We start from the raw sequence: 14009 nt of genomic DNA, 5'->3' as shown, positions 1-14009 counted from the left end.
TTACCTGTGAGCCCGCTGGGCCTGCTCCTGAAAAACAAAGATGCTAGATTTTTGTTGTTCTTGTTTTTCTTCTTCTCGCTTAATGGAGACTGGGTATTACTCTCTGGGCTGTTTTCTTAGGCTCCCAGTTTAAACAACCAATCATTAACTTGATTTCTTTGGAGGAAGAAATCCAAAAATACCAAAAGCTGTGCACTTTAAATAATGACTCAAGCATGGCATTCTTAATTCCTGTGAGAGCCAGGGAGATTATTCAATGCATTTCAGGCAAAACAAAATGTCACTTTCACCACCAATCTTAAAATCCGAGGAAGTCAAGTGAAAAAAAAATGAATCAAAAAGAACAAAATTCCTTTTGTTGCCTCAGGATACATGATAATAAGCATCCTATGAGGGATACGTAGAGATTTGTAATAATGATCCAGGGGCCTATCTTGTGCTCATTCCATACATGAGCAGGACCATGGAAATTGATAGATCTAACCAACAGGAGTAAAGGTCTGCAGGACTCTGCACCTGATCAGCAGTATTTACTTTTGCTCCTTTTGGAGTGTACAGGATTTTTGAGGGGGTGGGATGTGGAGAGGAGGAAAATACCATAGAAGAAAGAAAATACCATAGGAATGGGAAGGTCATCTAAATAAATCATAACTAATGAGGCATCTGCCATTAAAAATAAATCATCATCACTTTGTCACTATCCAATTTCCCATTAAATTAGTTTCCAGGTATGACATCACATCCAATCTTTTCCTATCAGCATTGATGCTTTATTATTGTAAAATGGGAGCGCTGGAAGGATGAAAATGCTCAGTGTGCATTAGTAATCAGATTCAGGAATCAGACTGTTTGGAAAGGTGTTCCTCTTGGTGTGTTCTCATTCCTGCTGGCATTTCTGATATAAAAAACCCCATAAACTAAATAACTAACTCCTACTTGTGCAGTTTTGGCAAAGCAGTGTATTCTTCACATAAATAATTATTGCTTGATTTTTTTTTAAACTTGTATACACTATTAGTAGAAAAATAATACTCTGACAAAGACTGTCAATCCAAGAATTTCAGAGCAATCTAACAATTTTATCTTAATTAAAACGTTTCCCTGGAGAGAGTCATTTTCCCTCAAAACACTGCTCAGATGTGCTGGATGACATTATCTTCCTAATAATAATTTAAGAAAATGCTGTCAATATCATTGTCTTACCAGTTAATCTACTTCGCCTGTTCCCTTGTGTCCTTATCGCAGGTTTCTTATTTCATTTGGAATTACGTTTTGCTGAACTATGAAGAACAGTTATATAAAAGGTAATAACTCAGTCTGATCTGTTGCTGGTGTTTGTATAACCAGGATATTAATGGTTCTTTTTCTAAGTGACAGGGTGGGCTCACTTACAAAAAAGATGCTACTGGCTTTAAACCACTTGTAACAGAGGGCAGAACTTGGCCCATCATATAGTTAGCGTATACCTATGTGGTTAGAATGTAATTGCTAACGTGTGACATCTGCAGCAACATTGGGCACAGTAAATGAGAAAAGGGCATTGCTTGATTAACTGCACTGGGGACTGTCATATAAGATGGATGGTTGAAGGAGTGCTTCCGTCAGGACTCCCTGGCACTCCATCTCTGAAATGACTAGTTTCAAAAGTCGGCCATGGACAGCATGCAGTTGTGACCCCAATAGTTTGTCGCAAGATGGGAAGAGCCATCTGGATAAGAAGAAACTCAGCGGGGCTGGTACAGGCCACGGAACACTTCAGGTTACAATGTGGTTGCGACTGGTTTCCATTGCCTCATAAATCTGCAGCTCCAGCAGTGCCTGAATTTTCCATTTCAGGGGAAATGGATTTACATCATACCATACCCACAAAGGGTGATAACCTTACTGAGCCAATAACTTTTGCAATTTCAGTGGAGCTTCACACAAACGAGGCTTCTAAACCTTGCCATACTCTTCTAGTCTGATTTGCAGTTGTTCGTGGCCTTTTAAGAAATACATTTGTTAAAGTCCTTAAGCCCATAGGCATCAGCCATCTGTACTTCAGCCCCCAGGGACAGTCCAGCCCCAGCCTGATGAACCTCCAGGCATGAAGCTGACTGCTTACTTGGTGTCTTTTTTTTTTTTTTAACATCCTGGTCAGCATCTAAAAACACATCCTGGCTTTAATGTCAGGAAAGCTCAAGAAATTTGCCAGCTGCAGTCCCACACTTCCTTTGCCCTGCATTTTGATTTTCTGCAATTCCTCCATAACATATAGGAGACAAGTTGCAGACCCATCATTTTCCAGACGACTTTGCTTGACACAACGTGCAGAAACTATGAGTGTGTTTTGGTGCTGCACATGCAAAACATACAAGCCAAAGTTGGAAGCTTTGGTGCAGGTTAAATGACATCATTAGAGTAAGGTGATTCACGTGACTTGGACTGCTGAGAAACAACCTCTTGGTTGGGCCTAAACATCAGTGAAGACAAAAATTTACACTACAGTTTCTGCAATTCTGATGTTATTGTGTGACTGGAGCTTCTCCTTTAAGGTTATTCCTGATTCACTTTTGCTCGGGTCCAAAGACAAAATCTACATTAGCAAGAAAGCTTATGTTGTAGTTTGAAGATATATACCTCGTTGCATTGATAACACAACATGAAACTATTTCATGTGGTGTGTCAGCTAACCACCTGGGAGAAGGGTAGGCTGTTCTACGCTGAAAGCAATTGTTACAGTGAAGCTTTAAGAGCCTTAAAACACAAGTGTTATGTAACTGTTTAAAGAAGTTAGTGACAATCTTACCAAAAGGGTGCACAAATAACTTCACAAGAAGAACCTAAAACTTTAAATGGAATAAAAGGAGTGCAATTTATTCTGAACATACACAGGGCAACCAAAAGGCAATCATGGTCCGAAGAACCAGAAGACCAACACAAAACTTTCAGAATAACAGCAAACTCCTTTTTCTTACAAAATCAACTTCTATTCCCTCCAAGTGACAGTTTAGGACAAGTCTACTTTGCGCTAGGTTGCCACAATGCTGTGCTTTCAAAGGTATCTTCCACCCAGAATTGCTTATGTCAACAGGTACCCAGACACTCAAAGGGAGAAGCTCTGCTTTTCTTGGTTGAGGATGTGCTGAGAATTTCTTGCCTGTATTGTACAAAGGTCATTCCCAAAATCGGCTGTTCCCATGGAAATAAAGATGTGGAATTCATCAGGAGGTGGAAAGTCAGACCCCTTGCCAATTTTGGTATTTGAACAATTGCTTTCACCATAAATGAAGACAAGAGTCAGTATGTTACAATTTTTCATTAAAAAAGTCCAACATTTGTATTCAGAACAGTTAACGTACAGAATCACAGAATCACAAAATGGTCAGGGTTGGAAGGGACCTATGGAGTCCATCTAGTCCAACCCCCCTGCCAGAGCAGGGTCACCTACAGCAGATAACACTTTGGGTTGAATCAGTGTTATGCTGAATATACCTGAGCTACTGAGGTGTTGTCAAGGAAGCTGTGCTTCAAATACTGAAAATTGCCGTTCACCTATGAGTTAGGTTTCCTAGTTGGACAATGTTTTATGTGTTCCAGGTTGGGCCATGGTTTTAGTGCAATGCACAGCCTCAGGGGAGACTATGTGGTGTAATGGGCCAGGTGGTACCATACCCCAGCCTAGTCCACATAAGGCATCCTTGGCCTTATTGTCTTGGATTAATGAGTGGAAAGTAAATATCTTGATTAGATTTTCAGAAATAGTAGAAGAAATATTTTCAGGAAATATTAGAAATACGGGAAAAATAACATGTTCAGGGAAAAAAAAAAAAAGCGACTTGACTGATCTGCTAATGAAATGCAAGTGCCAAGAAGTAACTGAAGTTGCCAGAGAAAACTTCTACATGAGCAGAACACACCTAACAAACCTCTGCAGTATCCATCCCCGTTACACGGACAAGGCCACAGGGCTGAGGATTTACCCTGTAGTCCCTACCTCTTCTAACTGCTGATTGAGACTGTATGAATGGAAGTTTAGTCTTGTGTAAAGACGCATTAGTGGCATTTCAAGGTTGCAGGTTGTTCAATGAGCCTGGTATGTCTGTGGGAAAATAAATCAGTTTCTGTAAATCAGGAAAAATAAAGTACTTACAAAATCTGCCTGTGAAATTTGGAGGATGACCCACTAAGTTTGATTCGCTTGTTTTATGGTGCTCCCGGGGCCTGTGTTTTGTTTAGAGTTTGGTATTAAGTAGTCTAATTGTGACTGTAGATGGGGGCCTTTTTCATTTGCATAATCTTCTCATGGGACTACAGCTGCTAATTTGGTGATTAATTATCCATATTACACACTGTTTATTTGACCGTGCTTAGATTAATTTCTCTTTCCAAGCAAATCACATTTAGATATGAATTTGCATATCTTGATTACATTTTAATGCCTTGGCTATCATTGTTTCTTCCCTGGGTACCTCATCAGATTAGAGAAGAGTGCTCAAGCAGGGAATGATGGAATGTCTTAAATGACATTGTGTATCACTGGACAGGCCATGCGCATGACTCCATGTTAATGGAAAATGTGTTCCTTTTATTGTCAGGAAGGTTATGACACCTAGACTGCAGGTCCTTTGCAAGTTTTGTGGCATCATTACATTATTACTTAAGGAAATGTTTCAAGCAGGTTATTTTAGCAAGGTAATATAAAGAAAATAACCGATATATGTGCACAAATCTAAAAGGTACTGATGTTCATAGATTTTCATCTGCACTTCAGCTCTTTCAAAAATTTTCTACCTTTACAGGAAGAATAAATATATGTAAAGCTTCTCCCTAATTTAACAATAGGACTTAAGTCACAGGCATAGAACATGTATTTTAAGAATATGGTTCAGAATGTAACATGACAAACCCTTGAATATATTCCAACAAAAAGCAGAAAGCCAATTTGTTCGTGACATGCTTTTCTGAGACAAGTTTTTGCAAGAATTGCATTCTAACACAGCTGGAATCTGTGCAAACAACAGGAAAAACAGGATTAGTATATTCATAAAAACCTTTCCAAGGATCACTGTAATATCTTAACAGCCAATAGGACATTCTCTTTATAAGGCAAGCTGCTTATTCTGAATACCTTGGAGTTTATGTATGCCTTGTATACTGGGAATTTTGTGCTTCTATTTTATTTTCTTTCACAGCGCAGAGGTACTACAGCTAGGTATAGCCTTAAAAATAGAATACTATTTATTGTAAGAAGTGTGAATTTTTATAGTTTTTCTAATTAAAAAGAGTGTTCTCTTATGTACATTTATCTATTTCATCATAGCAATGATCTGTACACAATATAAATTATAAAATGCAATACATCACTGTTGTAACAGTAATTAATTCCATCATTCTTTCCCATAAGTTGAAGGCAAAAAATTACACTGAGATCTCCAAACATGTGGTTACACACAGGCTTGTGGGGGAGGGAAGAGGAATATTATATACTGACTTATCGCAATCATTAACACATTCTATTTGATGTCTTCTAAGTGCTCTTCCAACACTCCTTGTATCCAGGAGAAGAAAGCTAACAAGTAAAATTGTAATTGTTAAAACTCGATAACCCAAACATATTCCTGTCTTTTGGAGGGGAGTTTTTTGTGCGTTCGGAGCATTTTATCACCATATGAAAGTCAATGACTCTTATCCACAAAACATTTCAGGAAGTATGTCAAAATATTGGGAGCCTGACCCTACAAACACCTCCCTGTTAAAATAAGCTTGATTATTCATATGAGTGAAGTTATTCACATGTGTTAGTATTTGCTGTAGCAGACCCTTGACCTTTGGCTTTACGGGAAGACAACACAGTTGTCATGATTTCACAATATAAATAGACACTATTAAAAGACCCAGAGTAACAACATAGACTTACTGGGATTAAAAACAAAGCATCATAAATGTTTATGGATGTCACAAATAAAAGGGCAACTTCAAGTTCATGTGAGCTCTGCACATTTGTTGTTTGAAGTCCAAGTTCATGGGCTGCAGTCCTCCTCAAGAAATTCCTGCCAACACATGTACACATATTTCAGTATCAGTTTGATCCTCCTTTTAAAAACAAACTGTGTTTTGTTGCACAATGAAGATGAAAAACAAATCAAACCAGAATTAATACTCCCTAAGGAATGAAAACCAGCTTTGGAAATTGCATCCAAAGTTTTAATAATTATTATGTTGTAGCTTATAAAACTTTCAAATGCCAAACTAACATTTCATAAAGAAGTGGGTGGGTGACTACATCATGAAGCCCCCAAACACAATAAACAAAGCTGCTGGCAAACATGATGCCTTTCTCTGTTCCAAAATAGTGTTCTTTGTGTTATTGTCCTCAGTGAGGCATGAGGGGTTTGGATGAAATTCTTGCCACATTGAAACCAATGGTAAAAACTATTGACTTTGAGCCAAAATGTCACCCTCTGTATTAAATTAAAAAGAAAGAAGGGGGAGAAGATGATGACCAAACTGACCTGTAGCACAGAAATGAGAGCTTGTTGTGGGCTGCAGCCCCTGGCTGGTGGTGCTGCACTGGCCCCCAGGATCACCACTGATGAAAGGTGGGTAATCTTGGTCCTCGCTGTCACTGGCTCAGCCCAGAGCCTTGCACAACCGCAGCAGCTGCTCCACCCCTTGCCGGCATCAGTGCTGCAACCAGCAGCAACTGGTCTTTGCAAATGTGCTCTGCTAGCTTAGGACAAGTAAACAGGGAGGAGGACCCTAACAAAGAGCTTTACTGAATCTGCAAATGCTTGGGAAACTGTGCTAGAGAAGGCCCTCAATCTGTCCAGCTGAAACTCCCCTTCAAGCGCCCAGATGTACTTACTTTGGTCCTGATGGGGAGATGCACAATGCGGATGATGCAGTAATGTTTTACATTGCTAGCGTATGTATTCCCCTTGTCTAGCTGAGAAGAAAATTCCCTGACGAACCTTATTCATATTATTTCCCCACATGGAAAACACGGGGAGAGAAACGTAGTGGTAGCATCCACTATGGAGTCACACTGGTTTATACCCAAAAGGGTCTGAGAGAAACTAGATGAAGGTGTGTTTTCCTGTCTGCTTGAAGCCCAGAGGTGAGCTTTATTCCCCTTCCAGGCGTAACCCTCCAGATGATCTGGCATTTTGAATATGGCCAAGCTATTCTTATGTGACAAATCTAGGAGGGAGTTCAGTAAGAAGGCAATGAAGGAAAAGGTCCATTGTTAAAGGGAAAAGTTGAAGAGGAAAAAAAAAAACAGCAAAAAAACCACTCTACCAAACAACTCAAACATCTGCCTGAGTGAGATTTCCTGCATGGAGCCAGTGAATGTTACTCTTTCTGGTGTTATAAATTGAGTGTGCATTTATTACTTGGACGTGTTCCTTAGTCTTATGTTTCTTCTGATAACAGAAAAGGAAAATTAAAGAAATGACTGCAAATGGAAGAAATTAGGAATGTTTTCCAAATGTTCTGGAGCTTTTCAGTAGCTCTCATGGACTATGTTGGAAGTCCTCTTCCTACTGTTTTATTAAGACATGCAGGAAGTGTACCCATATCTAATAAAGGCACAAGGGTGCTAAATTTGGACCTAACTACTGCTCTTTACAAATCAGCGTGATGATAATCATTAAAAGTCAAATGAACTTCAACAAAGTTCTTTCAAAAGTCTATTGTGCAATCTGTTAGGTTTGTGTCTCTTTACATTATGTATTCTTCTCTTTAATTAGAAAATATATCTCTATACCATTGTTCTGATATACTCACATATTATATATGAACTTTGGTATCCATCTATGAGCCCACTTCCAACAAAATGTTCTAAAATCTTTGACAGAAATCTTTAAAGTCTCCACATTTATAGTAATGTTAATATTGTATGAGAACAGCCCACTGTTTGGCTGGTAGCTTCCATCAATTGCAGCTGTCCACAGCTTTTTGCATGTTGTGGGTTCTTTCACTTTTCAAACAATAGTCTTATGTGTAATAAAGTGTTCCTGAAACGAGTACATACCTTTATAAGCCTTGGAAGCAGCTGTCACGTTTATGTTAGCTCAGATGTATTTCAGCAATTTTCTCGTGGCAGTGGCTATACTAGGGAATGGGAAATGGGTAGACACACATGGATGCCACCCTGTGTTAGAGCTCAGCTTCTTGCAGGCAACCCCAGAAAAGCCAACATTTGACATAAATTAATCTTTTGAACAGTTATTCACAGGAGGCATTCTCATTTCTGAGTGGTATTCCCAGAAAGAGGAAGATAATATATCATTTAATTACATTTGTATATGACTCAATGCATTAAAATACGCAGTTATTTAAAACTGGCAAAACAATATATTTTTTTTAATGACTAACATTTACGACTTGCATTCCTAAAAATCAAGTTGGTCATTACTAAGAGCATATTTACAGGATATTTTTGTATGAAATTTACAAAAGAAAACAAAACTGGTTGGAAGGTATAAATAAATATAGATTCCAATGAACAGCAGCGGCAAGGTTGTCTTCTGTCTGCACTTGGAAAAATGTCACTATATAAAACAAGAGCCTGGGAGATTTACGGAGAAGAGCCCTTCAGAAAAAAATGTCAAGGGAGTCAAAATTGAGTGCATGGGTTGTTCACTGCAGTAGATTAAAAGGAATGTTCGCCTAAGAGTTGATACATGCCTGTAGGAATATTCAGCATCCTTCTTCATCTGCTCTCTCTTAATCAGGGTGAAATTAAATCTTCTGCTAATCAGCATAAGACCCCAATGGATCCTGAGTTATCAGCTGAGCAGTGAGCATGACCTAACTAGTCTCCCTAGGGAAGAAATTCTCATTGGACTGTGCAACCAAACTCCTATTGACAGAAGCAGCGTCAGAGTTGCACTTGATCCAGTCTCCTCTGCCTTCCCTCTCTCCTCCTTCTTGACCAGGATGATGTGGAACGACACTGTGACCTTTTCACTGGTGATGGGACCTAGTAGGAGACGTATGTTTACGAGGCCTTTCTTTCTGGCATCTTTCTAGTGCCTTTATCTCACTCACTAAGTCACTTACCTGCAGAGAAGTGCTGCACTCTGATATATACAACTGTTAATTCAGAAAACGCACGTCCTTTTAAATGTGTTTTTCCTTGAAAGCAAGCTCTTGGATAACCTGCCACAGCCCATCAGCCTGATGGGTTCCCCATGCAGGAACAGAGCTCTTGGCCAAGTGGGAAAGGCCAGGTTGCCTGGGGCGAGAGCCTTTCCCTCTTCGCGCTCCTGCTGGTGGCTCCTTGAGAGCTCCCATGGGAACAAAAGCCTACCAGTGACCCTGCACCCGGGCCAAGGGTTGGCTGGTGCCCCAGCAGAGGCCGAGCTGCTCTCTTCTGAGTGGAAACTGGATGCCTTGGATGAGGCTCTGCTGGCACCCAACTGGTCATGGAGGATACTCTGTTGGGGCCAACCACCCAGAACACTGAGACTGTCCCGGACAGCCCTGACAAAATAGGCCTTGGGATCTACAGCAATGAGGGTGAGAGGGCATTTTAATCCCCTAGCTCCCCCTTCCCCCCAAACCTGGCAGTCTGTAGACAGCTTGAGAGCTGCAGCAAGTGGGTGATGAACGGCAGCCAATTGCCCTATGTCTTTTAAACCCACACCTGCCTGCCCTGCAGGTAAGCTCCCTATATTAACCTCCCACAGACAGTCCTGCTTTGGAAGAATTAAAGGTGGAGGAGCAGTGTGTGAATGTTTTTAAAAGCCCACTGATAACCTGTGGGCCACAGGCATGAAAATGTGGTAGCTCCCACTGATACAGGAATTACCCTATTCATATTGTCAAAAGTTTCATGCACATTTCAAAGCTGGTGACATATTTCCCCTGAACTTTTGCTCTGCCAAATTAGTAAAGGTTTCTGCATAAGCATTCTGAACCTGATTCAGCAAGTAATTAACCATCTACCTCAAGGCCTTCTAAATCAAGAACTTTGTGCTGATGGAAGAGCAATGTAAATACCTGGGTTAATTTTAACCTACTGTACATATCAGCATTTCTTTCATACTTTCTCAAACTTAAAGGACACTAATTTTTATCTTTGTGCTGCTTTGGCCAGTTCCAAAGGTACTAAAATATTTCTCCAAAGAGCAGTATTGTAAGGGGCACAAAGCATATCTTGGTGTCTCGCTTGGCCCAAGTCTATAATTTGGCTAGTGAGGAGTTGGTATGATTTCTGTTAAAGCAGCCAGCAGAGGCAAAGCGAAATAAGTGTTCACATATATATATATGGTCATAACCCAGCCTAATCCAGCCTGGATGACCTGCATATTCTGTAAATTGCATATAATCAGTGAAATTGGCTGTGATGTAAGAGATCCCCTGTTATGACAAACAAAGGAGCTATTGAAAGTCACCAAACATTTGCGTTATGCATACACACTAACAGTACAAAGGAAATGGAATATTAGAATTTGTGAACAAATAAAAACAAACAACTTACACCATAATAGAAGAGGTCAACAGAAGTTAGCAAGAGCTAGAAAATTAGTTTGATTTAAATGCGTAAATCGAATTATTGTATGAGCCATACTAGAAGAGAAAAATAACCTTTCCTGATTGCTTTAAAGAAGTAAATAATGTTTCTGTCACATTTCCTGAAGTACATAAACACTGACTAAAACAAAGCTGTACATCCGAAGAAGGGATAACTTTACTTCTTTAATGAAACAGATCACTGTACCGGCACAGAGAAATCCACTTACTTGGGAAGCGAGGCATGGTTTGCATTAAAACTGCCTCACAACCCTAATTCTCCAAATTTAGAGGGCTTTAAACGTTTAATGTACTAGAATCATGTTTTGGTCAGAGAATTCAGAACTGCATTTGGTGTTTCCTTAAGCTGCCTCTGCAATGTGTGTGCCAGGCATGAGGGGGTGGGTTGTGTTATTCACTATATTTTATTTATTACAGCAAATGCCGTAAGTAAGGCTGGTCAAAACCAGAACTGGGTTGTTTGTTTTTAATATAATTTGAAATGAAATGTTATATTTAGTATTTTATTTCTTTAACCCTTTCCTCTCTCTATTTTACATTTCAAAATTATAATTTAATTGGAATCTGAATAAATATGAGGAAAATTCTCTTCAAAATAAACATTGGAAACATTTGTTTCCATGGGACAATAAAAAGGAACCGTCTTTCTACCTATCCTAATAATTAACATTCCTCGCTGGGTGAATCAATGTAAGCAAAATGCTTTTGTGGGTGTCAAGGCAGCCCCTTCCAATCTTCCGACTAATATTCCACAGGAAATTTACCTTCCTGTCCTTGAATAATCTGCTGTCTTGTTAGCTGGCAGACACAGGTGTCAAGAATTTGGATAGTTTTGACAATGCTAAATCAAATAACTCGGGGACAAATCCAAAACACACTGATTAGCAAAACAACATATTCAAATAATAAGAACATTTGTAACAGTCACACATGAAGTAGGATAAATAGAAGGGGTGATGCTCGTTCCCTGCAAAGCACCTGGAACCAAATCTTATTTTAAACTACAGATACGTCTCACAGTATCATGCTATGCCATATAAATTGGATTTTCTGATCCTTTCCTCATGGAAAGTGTGTAGGGAGGAGAGTAAAGGGTGGAAGGGCACTGTTGGGAGACAACCTTCTTTAGACAACCTTAGGATTCAATTTAATAGCTCCCAGAAAAAAAGTGGAGCCAGTATTTAATTACTTTGACTAAAGTTATATATTTCATCAGCTGTTAACAAAAGTAATCACATTCATTATGATGAAAAATGATGCAAATACTTACTTTTGATTTTGAGAATGCCAGAAAATTAAAGTCCTCTTACATTGTGATTAATTGATTCAGAATGGTTCCTGTTGAGTAATTTTATGCTTAACGAGAGTCCATCCATTCAATTTGTTATCCATTCTCTTTTCATAGAATATATAAGGGTCTCAGGTGCAAATTTAAACTGCCTTTCATAAAATATAGATCTTTAGAAAAATAAATTATAACTCCAAGATTTATGAACACTCCTTAGAATAATGTAATTTCAAAGAATTCAGATTGATTCATGTGTTTCAAAAAGAAAAAGCTGTTCCAGTGAATTCATATTTCTGCCTACCTGCAAAAACCAGAAAAAATAATCAGAATAACAATCAGAATAACCTGTTAAGAACTGCATGGCATACAGGTAATATCTCTGTAAGTCTGTATGCCAGCCCGAAATATGTCACGTAGATACATAATACCCATACTGCGCCCTGTTTCTGGCAGCTAATCAGGAAACTCTCATTAGTTAGTGATTAATTAAGGGAGGTACACCTGAAGTCATTATGACCAGTGGGTATTGGCAGGAATCATGTTTATTTTTTGCAAATTTCATCTTGTCAAGCTGCATTAGGACACAAGTCATCATATTCGCTTATCCTTTATGACAGGTGATAGGATCACACTATGACACAATGCACACAGAGCAGTGACATGCAATATACCAAAATATGACAGCAAAGATGGACCTTGGGAAAAAAATATATGTGTTTCTCTAAAAATGAATTTGAAAACACACTAAACAAAACGTCTGCCTGCAATGAGTAATTTCCGTTAAACCGAAACACCTTGTCCTCCTCACTTTGCGTGAACACGTATATGTCACCAGGACCAGGATTACACCTGAATCGCCTGTTACAATCAACGTGGGCGGAGGACCCAGAGGAACTGCCAGTACGATGCTGGCTGCATCGAGGGAACAGACTACAGGTCTGTGGAGGTCCGGTTCTATAGCAAACAAAGTTTATGATTTCAAATATGTTGAATGAGTCTGTTCTTTCCCCAGCACTGAGCACAGATATAAATGGCAGGACTCAGTGAATTCCTTGAAACTGTATTCAACCTGTGACTTTTGAGCTATGCACGTACACAGCTGCTCTGGAAGTCGGGCGACTCCACTCAATAGCGCTCAGTCTACTCAAAGAAATACTGTCGTGTTCTTGCAAACTCACCGCTGTCTTTTGCCTCTCATGACTAATGAGGGTACACCAGTGGAACAGGAGAGGATGCAATTCTGGCAAATTTTGGCAGGGGATGCAAATACTTATAGCCCCTAAGTTGCTCAGCTATCACCATGATCCCTTTTGCTGTGTGCATAACTTAGTCTTGCTGCCATATGACAACTGATGTAATATGCAAGATCTACTTTACCTTGTTTATGGATGCCTGTGGCAATCTAAGGCTTGCAGTGATCAAACTGATATGCGTCTGTTCCTGGTCCACCCTGGGAGCCCCCACAGAGTACTTTCTTAGGCATCCATCTGCACTCTCTCTTGCCAAACTCCACTCCGCACAAGTAAAGCTGCTTGAAGTGCATAATTTTTCATTGTGATATGTGTGATTACTATTGTTTACAGCTGATGAAATGCACAATTTTATTCACGCTAATTAAATATGGGCTCAGTTCTTTTCTGGGAGCCATTAAGCTGAATTCTAAAGCTGTTTAAAAGAGGTCATCTCACAGCAGTGCCTGCTTCAGCGTCTAACAGAGTTTGTCACAGTTGGGGCTGAACCTTTTCAGAAGTGGCTTAACTATGCTTGGGCTTGCAACCATACCACCCCAACGTGTGGATGCGTTCCTCCTCTCAGCCCTGCTGAGCTGCAATCCCTTGCTACGAGAAGGAAGGGCTTGTGTACCCCAACCTTGCTCCTTTCTCCAGCCTCGGCGTGAAGAGATGCAAACCTATCCCCTCAGCCTTGACTTTCTGGGGGCAGCAGCAGCAACGTGATCCCTTCTTCCCCTCCTGTGAGACGACACACTCTGCTGCACTGTGCCTACAGCATGCTTACCATAGCTAAGAAATCCTCCTCCAGGAGATCGATTTTTGCAAATGGAATCATCCTGTGGCAGATGGAAATGATATGCTCAAAACAGCATCCCACCCCCATTGGTAAATGATCCTCTTACATGTGTGAATTCATTATCTCTGTAGGGGCAATACAAAATTGAGCCATGACATAATCCAAGGTT

This window comes from Vanellus vanellus (assembly GCF_965231255.1).
Source record: "Vanellus vanellus genome assembly, chromosome: 1".
Lineage (NCBI taxonomy): Eukaryota > Metazoa > Chordata > Aves > Charadriiformes > Charadriidae > Vanellus > Vanellus vanellus.
Note: the sequence above shows the minus strand (reverse complement) of the source record.